We start from the raw sequence: 11,703 nt of genomic DNA, 5'->3' as shown, positions 1-11,703 counted from the left end.
AAAAAAAAAAAAAAAAAAAGGAAGGAAGGAGAAGGGAAGGGAAGGGAGGAGAGAGAGAGAGGGAAAGAGAGAAAAGAAAGAAAAAGGAGGCCGGGCGCGGTGGCTCAAGTCTGTAATCCCAGCACTTTGGGAGGCCGAGACGGGCGGATCACGAGGTCAGGAGATCGAGACCATCCTGGCTAACACGGTAAAACCTCATCTCTACTAAAAAAAATACAAAAAACTAGCCGGGCGACGTGGCGGGCGCCTGTAGTCCCAGCTACTTGGGAGGCTGAGGCAGGAGAATGGCGTAAACCCGGGAGGCGGAGCTTGCAGTGAGCTGAGATCCGGCCACTGCACTCCAGCCCGGGTGACAGAGCGAGACTCCATCTCAAAAAAATAAAAATAAAAATAAATAAACCTACTTTAAATGTAAAGACAGAAATAGGTTCAAAGTAAGAGGTTGAAAGAAGATAATAGTTTTGATATAGCAAGCCAAATTCAGCAGCATATTAAAATAACAATATACTATGACCGAGTGAGATGTGGGAGTGGGATTTATTGTTGGAATTCAAGGACAGTTCAGGGTATGAAAATCAAGCACTGTAGGCTGGGCTCAGTGGCTCACACCTGTAATCCCAGCAATTTGGGAGCCTGAGGTGGGCAGATCACCTGAGGTCAGGAAATCAAGACTAGCCTGGCCAACATGGTGAAACCCTGTCTCAACTAAAAATACAAAAATTAGCCAGGTGTGGTGGCAGGCGGCTGTAGTCCTAGCTACTCAGGAGGCCAAGGCAGAAGAATCGCTTGAACCCGGGAGGCGGAGGTTGCAGTGATCTGAGATCAAGCCACTGCACTCCAGCCTGGGTGACAGAGCAAGACTCTGTCTCAAAAAGAAAAAAAAAAAAAAATTCAGCAAGGCGCCATGGCTCATGCTTGTAATCCCAGCACTTTCAGAGGCCAAGGCAGGTGGATCACCAGGTCAGGAGTTCGAGACCAGCCTGAGCAAGATGGCGAAACCGTCTCTACTAAAAATACAAAAATTAGCCAGGTGTGGTGGCAGGTGTCTATAATCCCAGCTACTTGGGAGGCTGAGGCAGGAGAATCGCTTGCACCTGGGAGGCGGACATTGCAGTGAGCCGAGATCAGGCCACTGCACTCTAGCATGGGCAACAGAGCAAGACTCTGTTTAAAAAAAAAAAAAAAAGAAAAAGAAAAAAGAAAACCTTAAATAATGCACAAAAATTTATTAGAGCCAATAAATGGATTTAGCAGAGTTGCAAGATACAAAAGCAACACACAGGCCGGGCACAGTGGCTCAAGCCTGTAATCCCAGCACTTTTGGAGGCCGAGATGGGCGGATCACGAGGTCAGGAGATCGAGACCATCCTGGCTAACCCAGTGAAACCCCATCTCTACTAAAAAATACAAAAAACTAGCCGAGCGAGGTGGTGGGTGCCTGTAGTCCCAGCTACTCGGGAGGCTGAGGCAGGAGAATGGCGTAAACCCAGGAGGCAGAGCTTGCAGTGAGCTGAGATCTGGCCACTGCACTCCAGCCTGGGTGACAGAACGAGACTCCGTCTCAAGAAACAAAAACAAACAAACAAACAAAAAAAAACAAAAGCAACACACAAAAATCAGTTGCATTTCCATATACGTTTTTTTTTCTTCTTTTTGAGACCGAGTTTCGCTCCTGTTGCCCAGGCTGGAGTGCAATGGCGCGATCTCGGCTCACTGCAACCTCCGCCTCCCGGGTTCAAGCGATTCTCCTGCCTCAGTCTCCCTAGTAGCTGGGATTACAGGCATACGCCACCACGCCCGGCTAATTTTGTATTTTTTGGTAGAGACAGGGTTTCTCCATGTTGGTCAGGCTAGTCTTGAACTTCCCACCTCAGGTGATCTGCCTGCCTCGGCCTCCCAAAGTGCTGGGATTACAGGCGTAAGCCACCACTCCCGGCCGCATTTCCATATACTTTTTAAAAAAATCTGAAAAAGAATTTAATAAAACCAGTTCCATTTACAAGAGCATCAAAAAGAATAAAATAGAATAAATTTAACCAAGGAGGTAAAAGACTTGTACACTGAAAATTACAAAACATTGCTAAACAAAATTAAAGAATACCTAACTAGGCTAGGTACAGTGGCTCACACCTGTAATCCCAGCACTTTGGGAGGCCGAGGCTGGCAGATCACCTGAGGTCAGGAATTCAAGACCAGCCTGGCCAATACGGTGAAAGCCCATCTTTACTAAAATACAAAAATTAGCCAGGCATAGTGGCAGACGCCTTTAATCCAAGCTACTCGGAAGGCTGAGGCAGGAGAATCATTTGAACCCAGGGTGCAGAGATTGCAGTGAGCCAAGATTGCACCACTGCACCCCAGCCTGGGCAACAGAGCAAGACTATGTCTCAAAAAAAAAAAAATTCCCCACCGTGCTCAGTGGCTCACGCCCGTAATCCCAGCACTTTGGGAGGCCAAGGCAGACGGATCACGAGGTCAGGAGATTGAGACCAGCCTGGCCAACATGGTGAAACCCATTCTCTACTAAAAATACAAAAATTAGCTGGGCATGGTGGCACATCTGTAGTCTCAGCTACTCAGGAGGCTGAGGCAGGAGAATCGCTTGAACCCGGGATACAGAGGTTGCAGTGAACTAAGATCGCACCATTGCACTCCAGGCTGGGAGACAGGGCAAGACTGTGTCTAAAAAAAAAAAAAAGAAAAGAAAAAAAAGTCCCAATGGTGGTTTTTGAAATACAGAAAAATTCATTCTAATATTCCGATGGAATCTCAAGGAACCCTTGGTAGCTGAAACAAACTTGGAAAAGAACAAAGTTAGAGAACTCAAATGCAAATCAAAACCACAGTGAGATGCCACTTCTCACCTACTAGGATGAGTATCATTTAAAAAAAGAAAGCTGGTGTGGTGGCTCACACCTGTAATCCCAGCACTTTGGGAGGCCAAGGTGGACGGATCACCTGAGATTGGGAGTTCGAGACTAGCCTGACCAACGTGGAGAAACCCCGTCGCTACTAAAAATACAAAATTAGCCAGGCATGGTGGCATATGCCATGTGCCTGTAATCCCCACTACTCAGGAGGCTGAGGCAGGAGAATCGTTTGAACCCAGGAGGCAGAGATTGCAGTGAGCTGAGATTGCACCATTGCACTCCAGTCTGGGCAACAAGAGCGAAAGTCTCAAAATAAAATTTTAAAAAAGAGTCATGGTGGCTTATGGCTGTAATCCCAGAACTTTGGGAGGCCAAGGCAGGCAGATAACTTGAGCCGAGGAGTTCAAGACCAGCCTAGGCAATGTGGTGAAAACGCATCCCTACAAAAAATACAAAAATTAGCCAGGCGTGGTGGCAGTTGCCTGTGGTCTGAGCTACTTGGTAGGCTGAAGTGGGAGGATTGCTTGAGCCTAGGAGGCAGAGGTTGTAGTGAGATGAGATTGTGCCGCTGCACTCCAGCCTGGGTAGCAGAGTAAGATCCTGTCTCAGAAAAAAAAAAAAAAAAAAAGCTTATAAACAATAACAAGAGATTGGAATCACAGGGAACTGGTTAATAAGAAGTTTTTTAAAAACTCTAAAGAATATAGGAATAGCAGATATAAGGAGCAGATAATACCCCTTGGGGTAAGATACAGCTCTTAAAGAGATGGACTTCCCCAGAGATCCAAACCTTGTTAGAAAGACAAGGCAACTGGGAGCGGTGGCTCGCGCCTGTAATCGGAGCACTTTGGGAGGCCAAGGAGGGCAGATCACAAGGTCAGGAGATTGAGACCATCCTGGCTAACACGGTGAAACCCCGTCTCTACCAAAAACACAAAAAATTAGCTAGGCGTGGTGGTGGGTACCTGTAGTCTCAGCTACTCAGGAGGCTGAGGCAGGAGAATGGCCTGAACCCGGGAGGCGGAGCTTGCAGTGAGCCAAGATCACGCCACTGCACTCCAGCCTGGGCGACAGAGCAAGACTCCATCTAAAAAAAAAAAAATTAGGCCGGGCTCAAGCCTGTAATCCCAGCACTTTGGGAGGCCGAGACGGGCGGATCACGAGGTCAGGAGATCGAGACCATCCTAGCTAACACGGTGAAACCCCGTCTCTACTAAAAATACAAAAACTAGCTGGGCGAGGTGGCGGGCGCCTGTAGTCTCAGCTACTTGGGAGGCTGAGGCAGGAGAATGGCGTAAACCCGGGAGGCGGAGCTTGCAGTGAGCTGAGATCCGGCCACTGCACTCCAGTCCTGGTGACAGAGCAAGATTCCGCCTCAAAAAAACAAAAAAAATTAGCTGAGTTTGGTGGCACATGCCTGTAGTCCCAGTCACTTGGGAGGCTGAGGCAGAAGAATCGCCTGAACCCGGGAGGTAGAGGTTGCAGGGAGCTGAAATTGTGCCACTGCACTTCGGCCTGGAGACAGAGCAAGACTCTGTAAAAAAAAAAAAAAAAAAAAAAAGGAAAAGGCTGTGGCTCACTGAATGGTAGCAAAGTCATAGTGATGCTGCACTGATGAAACTTTCTGGAAATCTACCTTTGAAACTTGCTGGAAATCAGCTGTGGTGTCATGTTGAAACCAACCCAACTGTCCCACAGAACTGATGTGTATGGTTTATTTTGAATAAATGTAGAAGTTGACCTTCAGGAATCTTGAAACTTGAAAATGTTACATTTGTCTTATCTGAATTTCTTTCCCAGAAAACCAACTATCAGGCCTCCCAGATAGTATCAAGGAACTGAAACTTCCCAGATCACAGCATCTGTACAATGAGACACCAGACCCTTCACTAGTCATGATTACCTGACCACCTGCCACCTGCTTCCTGTTGAACAACTCCTCTATCCTATCCTCCCCTAATTCCTGTTTTCCTGTATGTAGCTACATTTCTTTTCTGCTGTATAAACTCCTAATTTTAGTTGGTCAGTGAGATGGATTTGAAGCTGATCTCCCACCTCCTTGGCTGCAGTACCTGATTAAAGCTTTCTTTCCTGGCAGTACTCGTTGTCTCAGTGATTGGCTTTCTATGCAGCCAGCAGCAAGACCTAGACGAAACCCCTGGTGTTTTGGTAATAATGTCACAGAACTTGCCAGAAACCAGCCATCTAAGGTTCTTGGGAAAGCTATTTATGGGGAAGTGTCCCACCAGAGGCTCCTTTCTGAAAATAATGCCAGAGAAGAATGTTGGGAGACATTCCTGGCTACTGGCAATGAAATAGTAGGCAGGCGCTGGACAAGTCCCTTGTTCTGTAGAAGCCTGTCTACCAAGCACACCAGAATTGGAAAGGAAAACCCATTCCATGCAGTAAAAAATAGTTAAAGGTCCTAAATCCATTTCCTCAGAGCAGGAAATGATGAGAGAATTTGAAGCTGAGAGTCAAGAAATTGATTACTGGCACATAATGTAATCTTTTTACATCATTTGACTTTTATGCTAGCAGCTTTGGAAACTATTTATTTCCAAAATTAGTTTGTTGTTTGTTTGTTTTTGAGACAGGATTTTGCTCTGTTATGCCAGCTGGAGTGCAGTGGTGTAGCACAGCTCACTGCAGCCTCAAACACCTAGGTTCAAGCAATTCTCCTGCCTCAACCTCCCAAGCAGCTAGGACTACAGGTGCGTGCCACCATGCCCTGCTAATTATTTCTGTTAAATTTTTGTAGGCGGGGTGTGGAGCTCACTCCTGTAATCCCTGCATTTTAGGAGGCTGAGGCAGGTGGACTGCTTGAGCTCAGGAGTTCGAGATCAGCCTGGGCAACATGGCAAAACCCTGTCTCTATAAAAAATACAAAAAATTAGCCAGGCATGTTGCCACAGGTATGTGCTCCCAGCTACTCAGGAGGTTGAGGCAGAGGATCTCTTGAGCCCAGAAGGTTGAGGCTGCAGTGAGCCAAGATCCCACCACTGTACTCAGCCTGGGTGGCACAGTGAGACCATGTCTCAAAAAAAGAAAAAGAAATTTTTTTTTTAAAGATAGGATCTTGCAATATTGCATAGGCTAGTCTTGAACTCTTAACCTCAAGTGGTCCTCCTGCCTTGGCCTCCCAAAGTGCTGGGATTACAGATCATCTTATTCAGCCTATTTCCAAAATTTTTCATTACCCCAAATAGAAACTGTAACCATTAAGCCATAACTCCCCATTCTCCATCTCCATAGTCCCTGGTGACATCTAATCCACTTTTATTTTTTATAAATTTGCATATCCTAGCTACCTTATACAAGTACAATCATACAGTGTTTGTCCTTTTGTGACTGGCTGTGATAGTTAGCATAATGTCTTCAAGGTTCATCATGTTGTAGCATGTAAAAAAAAACCATGATATGAGGCCGGGTATGGTGGCTCATGCCTGTAATCCCAGCACTTTGGGAGGCCAAGACGGACGGATCACAAGGACAGGAGATCAAGACCATCCTGGCTAACACGGTGAAACCCCATCTCTGCTAAAAATACAAAACATTAGCTGGGCGTGGTGGCGGGCGCCTGTAGTCCCAGCTACTCGAGAGGCTGAGGCAGAATGGCATGAACCCGGGAGGCGGAACTTACAGTGAGCCGAGATCATGCCACTGTACTCCAGCCTGGGCAACAGAGCGAGACTGTCTCAAAAAACAAAAACAAAAAAAAAACCCCATGATATGTATATACAACATTTTGTTTATCCATTCATCTGCTGATGGTCACATGAAGTGTGTCCACCCTTTGGCTATTGGGAATAGTGCTGCAATTGGCATACAACTATCTGTTCCTGCTTTTGCTTTTTTTTTCCACTCTGTCACCCAGGCTGGAGTGCAATGGATTGATCATGGTTCACTGCAGCCTCCAACCTCCCAGGCTCAAGTGATCCTCCCACCTTAGCCTCTTGAGTAGCTGGGACACCAGGTGTGTGCCGCCATGCCTGGATAAATTTTAAGATTTTTTGTAGAGATGGGGGTCTCATTATGTTGCCCAAGCTGGTCTGGAACTCCTGCCTTAAGCAGTCCTCCTGCCTTGGCCTCCCAGAGTGCTGCGATTACAAGCATGAGCCACTGCACCCGGCCCTGTCCATGCTTTCAATGTCTAGGAGTGGAAGTGCTGAGTCATAGGGTAATTCTATGTTTAGCTTTTTGAGGAACTGTCATACTATTTTCCATAGCAGCTGCACCATTTTACATTCCCTCCAGCACATGTGTGGGTTCCTATCTCTCCACATCCTTGTCAGCAATTATTACTGTCTCTTTTTTTTTTCTTTTCTTTTTTTGAGACAGGGTCTCTCACTCTGTAGCCTGGAGTGCAGTGGCATGATCTCAGCTCACTGCAATCTCTGCACTGCAGCCTGGGGACAGAACGAGGCCTCGTCCCGGGCCGGGGGGAATGTGGTGGTGGGGATTGAAAAATGTACAATAGGCCAGGCGCAGAGGCTGGCCTATCTCAGTACTTTGGGAGGCCAAGGAGGACAGATCACAAGGTCAGGAGATCAAGACCATCCTGGCCAACATTGTGAAACCCCGTCTCTACTAAAAATACGAAAACTAGTTGGGTGTGGTGGTGGGCACCTGTAATCCCAGCTACTTAGGAGGCTGAGGCAGGAGAATCGCTTTAACCCAGGAGGCAGAGGTTACAGTGAACTGAGATTGCGCCACTGCACTCCAGCCTGGTGACACAGTAAGAGTCCATATCAAAAAAAAAAAAAGTTACAATATGATGGGTGTGGTGACTCACACCTGTAATCCCAACACTTTGGGAACCTGAGGTGGGTGGATCACCTGAGGTCAGGAGTTTGAGACCAGCCAGGCCAACATGGTGAAACTCCATCTCCACTAAAATATAAAAATTAGCCGGGTGTGGTGGCGGGCGTCTGTAATCTCAGCATTTGGGAGGCTGAGGCAGGATAATTGCTGGAACCTGGGAGGCAGAGGTTGCAGTGAGCCAAGATTGTGCCATTGCACTCCAGCCCAGCCAACAACAGCAAGACTGTCTCAAAAAAAAAAAAAAAAAAAAAAGTACAATAAAGAATGCGCAATGGGACCAGGCACAGTGGCTGATGACTGTAATCTCAGCACTTTGGAAGGCCAAGGTGGGGAGATCACCTGAGGTCAGGAGTTCAAGACCAGCCTGCCCAACACGGAGAAACCCATCTCTACTAAAAATACAAAAATTAGCCGGGCATAGTGGCGCGTGCCTGTAATCCCAGCTACTTGGGAGGCTGAGGTAGGAGAATTGCTTGAACTCAGAAGGCGGAGGTTGCGGTGAACAGATATTGCACCACTGCACTAAAAAAAAGAATGGGCAATAGAAGGCCAGGTGCTGCCGGACACAGTGGCTCACGTCTGTAATCCCAGGACTTTGGGAGGCCAAGGCGGGAGAATCACCTGAGGTCAGGAGTTCGAGGCCAGCCTGGCCAACATGATGAAAACCCGTCTCTACTAAAAATACAAATTTTTTTAAAATAAAAAAATACAAAAATCAGCCAGGCATGGTGGTATGAACCTTTAATCCTAGCTACTTGGAGGCTGAGGCAGGAGAATTGCTTGAACCCAGAAGGCAGAGGTTGCCGTGAGCTGGAGATCACCCCATTGCACTCCAGCCTCTGCAACAAGAGTGAGATTCCATCTCAAGAAAAAAAAAAAGAAGGCCAGGAGCAGTGGCTCATGCCTGTTATTCCAGTGCTTTGGGAGAGTGAGGTGGGCAGACACTTGAGATCAGGAGTTTGAGACCAGCCTGGCCAACATGATGAAACCCTATCTCTACCTCAAAATACAAAAATCAACTGGGAGTGGTGGCATGCGCCTGTAGTCCCAGCTTCTCAGTAGACAGAGGTTGCAGTGAACTGAGATTGCGCCACTGCACTCCAGCCTGGGTGACAGAGTGAGACCATGTCTCAAAAAAAGAGAATGAAGAGTATATATGGATAGCAAACATGTGAAGAGATGCTCAACATCATATGTCTTTAGGGAAATGCATGTTAAAGCAGGAGATACCACTTCACATCTACTAAAATGTCTAAGATTAAAAAGACTGACCACATCAAGTATTGGTGAGGATGTGGTACAACAGCAACTCTCATACACTGCTGGGGTAGGTGTTAAATAATACAACCATTTTGGAAAATATTTAAGCAGTTTCTTTCTTTTTTTTTTTGAGACAGAGTCTCCATCTGTCACCCAGGCTGGAGTGCACTGGTGCGATCTCGGCTCACTGCAAGCTCTGCCTCCCAGGTTCAGGTCATTCTCCTGCCTCAGCCTCCCTAGCAGCTGGGACTACAGATGCCCGTCACCATGCCTGGCTAATTTTTTTTTGTATTTTTAGTAGAGATGGGGTTTGACCATGTTAGCCAGGTTGGGCAGTTTCTTAAAAATTTGGGCTGGGCGCGGTGGCTCAAGCCTGTAACCCCAGCACTTTGGGAAGCTGAGATGGGCGGATCACGAGGTCAGGAGATCGAGACCATCCTGGCTAACATGGTGAAACCCTGTCTCTACTGAAAATAAAAAAAACTAGCCGGGGGAGGTGGCGGGCGCCTGTAGTCCCAGCTACTCTGGAGGCTGAGGCAGGAGAATGGCGTAAACCCGGGAGGCGGAGCTTGCAGTGAGCTGAGATCCAGCCACTGTACTCCAACCTGGGTGACAGAGCGAGACTCCATCTCAAAAAAAAAAAAAATTAAAGTTCATCTACCATATGATCCAGTAATTCCACTCCAAGAGAAGTGGAAACATAAGTCATATAAAGACTTGTAAAAGAATGTTCATAGCAGCTTTATTTATAATGGCCCCAAACTGGAAACAGCCCAAATGCCATCCACAGGTGAATGGAAGCTGGGTGTGGTGTTGCACACCTGTATTCTCAGCTACTCAGAAAGCTGAGGCAAGAGGATCACTTGAGCCTAGGAGTTCAAGGCCAGCCTGGACAATGTAGCAAGACCCCCTCTTTAAATAAACAACATCTTCTACAATATTTAACTCAGAAAAACAACAACAAGGCTGGGTGTGGTGGCTTATGCCTGTAATCACAGCACTCTGGGAGGCCAAGGCAGGTGGATCACCTGAGGTTAGGAGTTTGAGACCAGCCTGGCCAACATAGGGAAACCCTGTCTCTACTAAAAATACAAAAATTACCCGGACATGGTGGCGCACACCTGTAATCCCAGGTACTTGGGAGACTGAGGCAGGAGAATCACTTGAACCTGGGAGATGGAGGTTGCAGTGAGCCAAGATCCTGCCACTGTACTCCAGCCTGGACAACAGAGTGAGACTCTGTCTCAAAAAAAAATAGGCCGGGCACGGTGACTCAGGCCTGTAATCCCAGCACTTTGGGAAGCTGAGGCGGGCAGATCACCAGGTCAAGAGATCGAGACCATCCTGGCCAACATGGTAAAACCCTGTCTCTACTAAAAATACTAAAAACTAGCTTGACATGATGGCGGGCGCCTATAGTCCCAACTTCTCAGGAGGCTGAGGCAGGAGAATCGCTCGAACCCAGGAGGCAGAAGTTGCAGTGAGCCAAGATCATGCCACTGCACTCCAGCCTGGTGACAGAGAGTCCATCTCAATAAATAAGTGAGAGTCCATCTAAATAAATAAATAAATAAATAGAAAGAAAACAAAAATTGTGAATGGATAAATTATGGTATATTCATATAGTAGAATCTACACAGCAACAAAAAGGAATGACGCGATGATACATGCTACAACATATATAAATCTCAAAATAATTTTGTTGAGTTAAAGAAGCCAGATAAAAAGAAGTATATAGTTCATGCTTCCCTTTATATAAAATTCTGGAAAATGCAAACTCATCTGTGGTGACAGAAAGCACATCAGTGGTTGCCTGGGTATGGGGTGGGTGGGGTGGGCAGAAAGAGGATGGGAGGAAATACCAAGGGGCAGGAGGAATGTTTTGGGGACTAATAGGTGTGTTCATTATTTTAATTCTGGTGATGGTTTCATAGGTATGTGTATGTGTATATATATATAGATAGATAGATATCGAAATTTATCAAATTATAATCTTAAAATGTGTGCTTTAGGCCAGGAGTGGTGGCTCAAGCCTGTAATCCCAGCACTTTGGGAGGCCAAGGCGGGCAGATCACGAGGTCAAGAGATCGAGACCATCCTGGCCAACATGGTGAAACCGGGTCTCTACTAAAAATACAAAAATTAGCTGAGCGTGGTGGCGGGCGCCTATAATCCTAGCTGCTTGGGAGGCTGAGGCAGGAGAATCGCTTGAATCCGTGAGGCAGAGGTTGTAGTGAGCTGAGATCTCACCACTGCACTCCAGCTCGGGTGACAGTGGGAGACTCCATCTCAAAAAAAAAAAAAAAAAAAAAAAATTAGCCGGGTGTGGTGGTGTGTGTCTGTAATCCCATCTACTTGGGAGGCTAAGGCAGGAGACTCACTTGAACCCGGGAGTCAGAGGTTGCAGTGAGCCAAGATCAGGCCACTGTACTCCAGCCTGGGAGTCAGAGGACTGAGACTCTATCTCAAAATAAAAAAATTTAAAATATTTAAAAATAAGGCCAGGCATGGTGGCTCACGCCTGTAATCCTAGCACTTTGGGAGGTCAAGGTGGGTGGATAACGAAGTCAGGAAATCGAAACCATCCTGGCCAAAATGGTGAAACCCCGTCTCTACTAAAAATACAAAAATTAGCCAGGCATGGTGGTGTGCGCCTATAATCCCAGCTACTCAGGAGACCGAGGCAGGAGAATCGCTTGAACCCAGGAGGTGGAGGTTGCAGTGAGCCAAGATCATGCCACTGCACTCC

The 11,703-nt window shown here is 46.8% G+C and overlaps 1 long non-coding RNA gene across 1 annotated transcript in view; it reads left to right on the top strand.

The window, feature by feature from the left end:
• The window catches only part of LOC113225305, a 9,315-nt gene extending 4,348 nt beyond the window's left edge, over positions 1–4,967 (top strand). The window contains exon 2 of the long non-coding RNA XR_003309963.2: positions 4,671–4,967. This is a non-coding gene — a long non-coding RNA (uncharacterized LOC113225305). The remainder of the gene's footprint in view (positions 1–4,670) is intronic.
• Positions 4,968–11,703: the final 6,736 nt, after the last annotated feature.

The sequence above is a fragment of the Piliocolobus tephrosceles genome, chromosome 14, assembly GCF_002776525.5.
Source record: "Piliocolobus tephrosceles isolate RC106 chromosome 14, ASM277652v3, whole genome shotgun sequence".
NCBI classification, from domain to species: Eukaryota; Metazoa; Chordata; class Mammalia; order Primates; family Cercopithecidae; genus Piliocolobus; species Piliocolobus tephrosceles.
The sequence above is the reverse complement of the archived record's forward strand: the minus strand, read 5'-3'. Positions and strand labels throughout refer to the sequence as shown.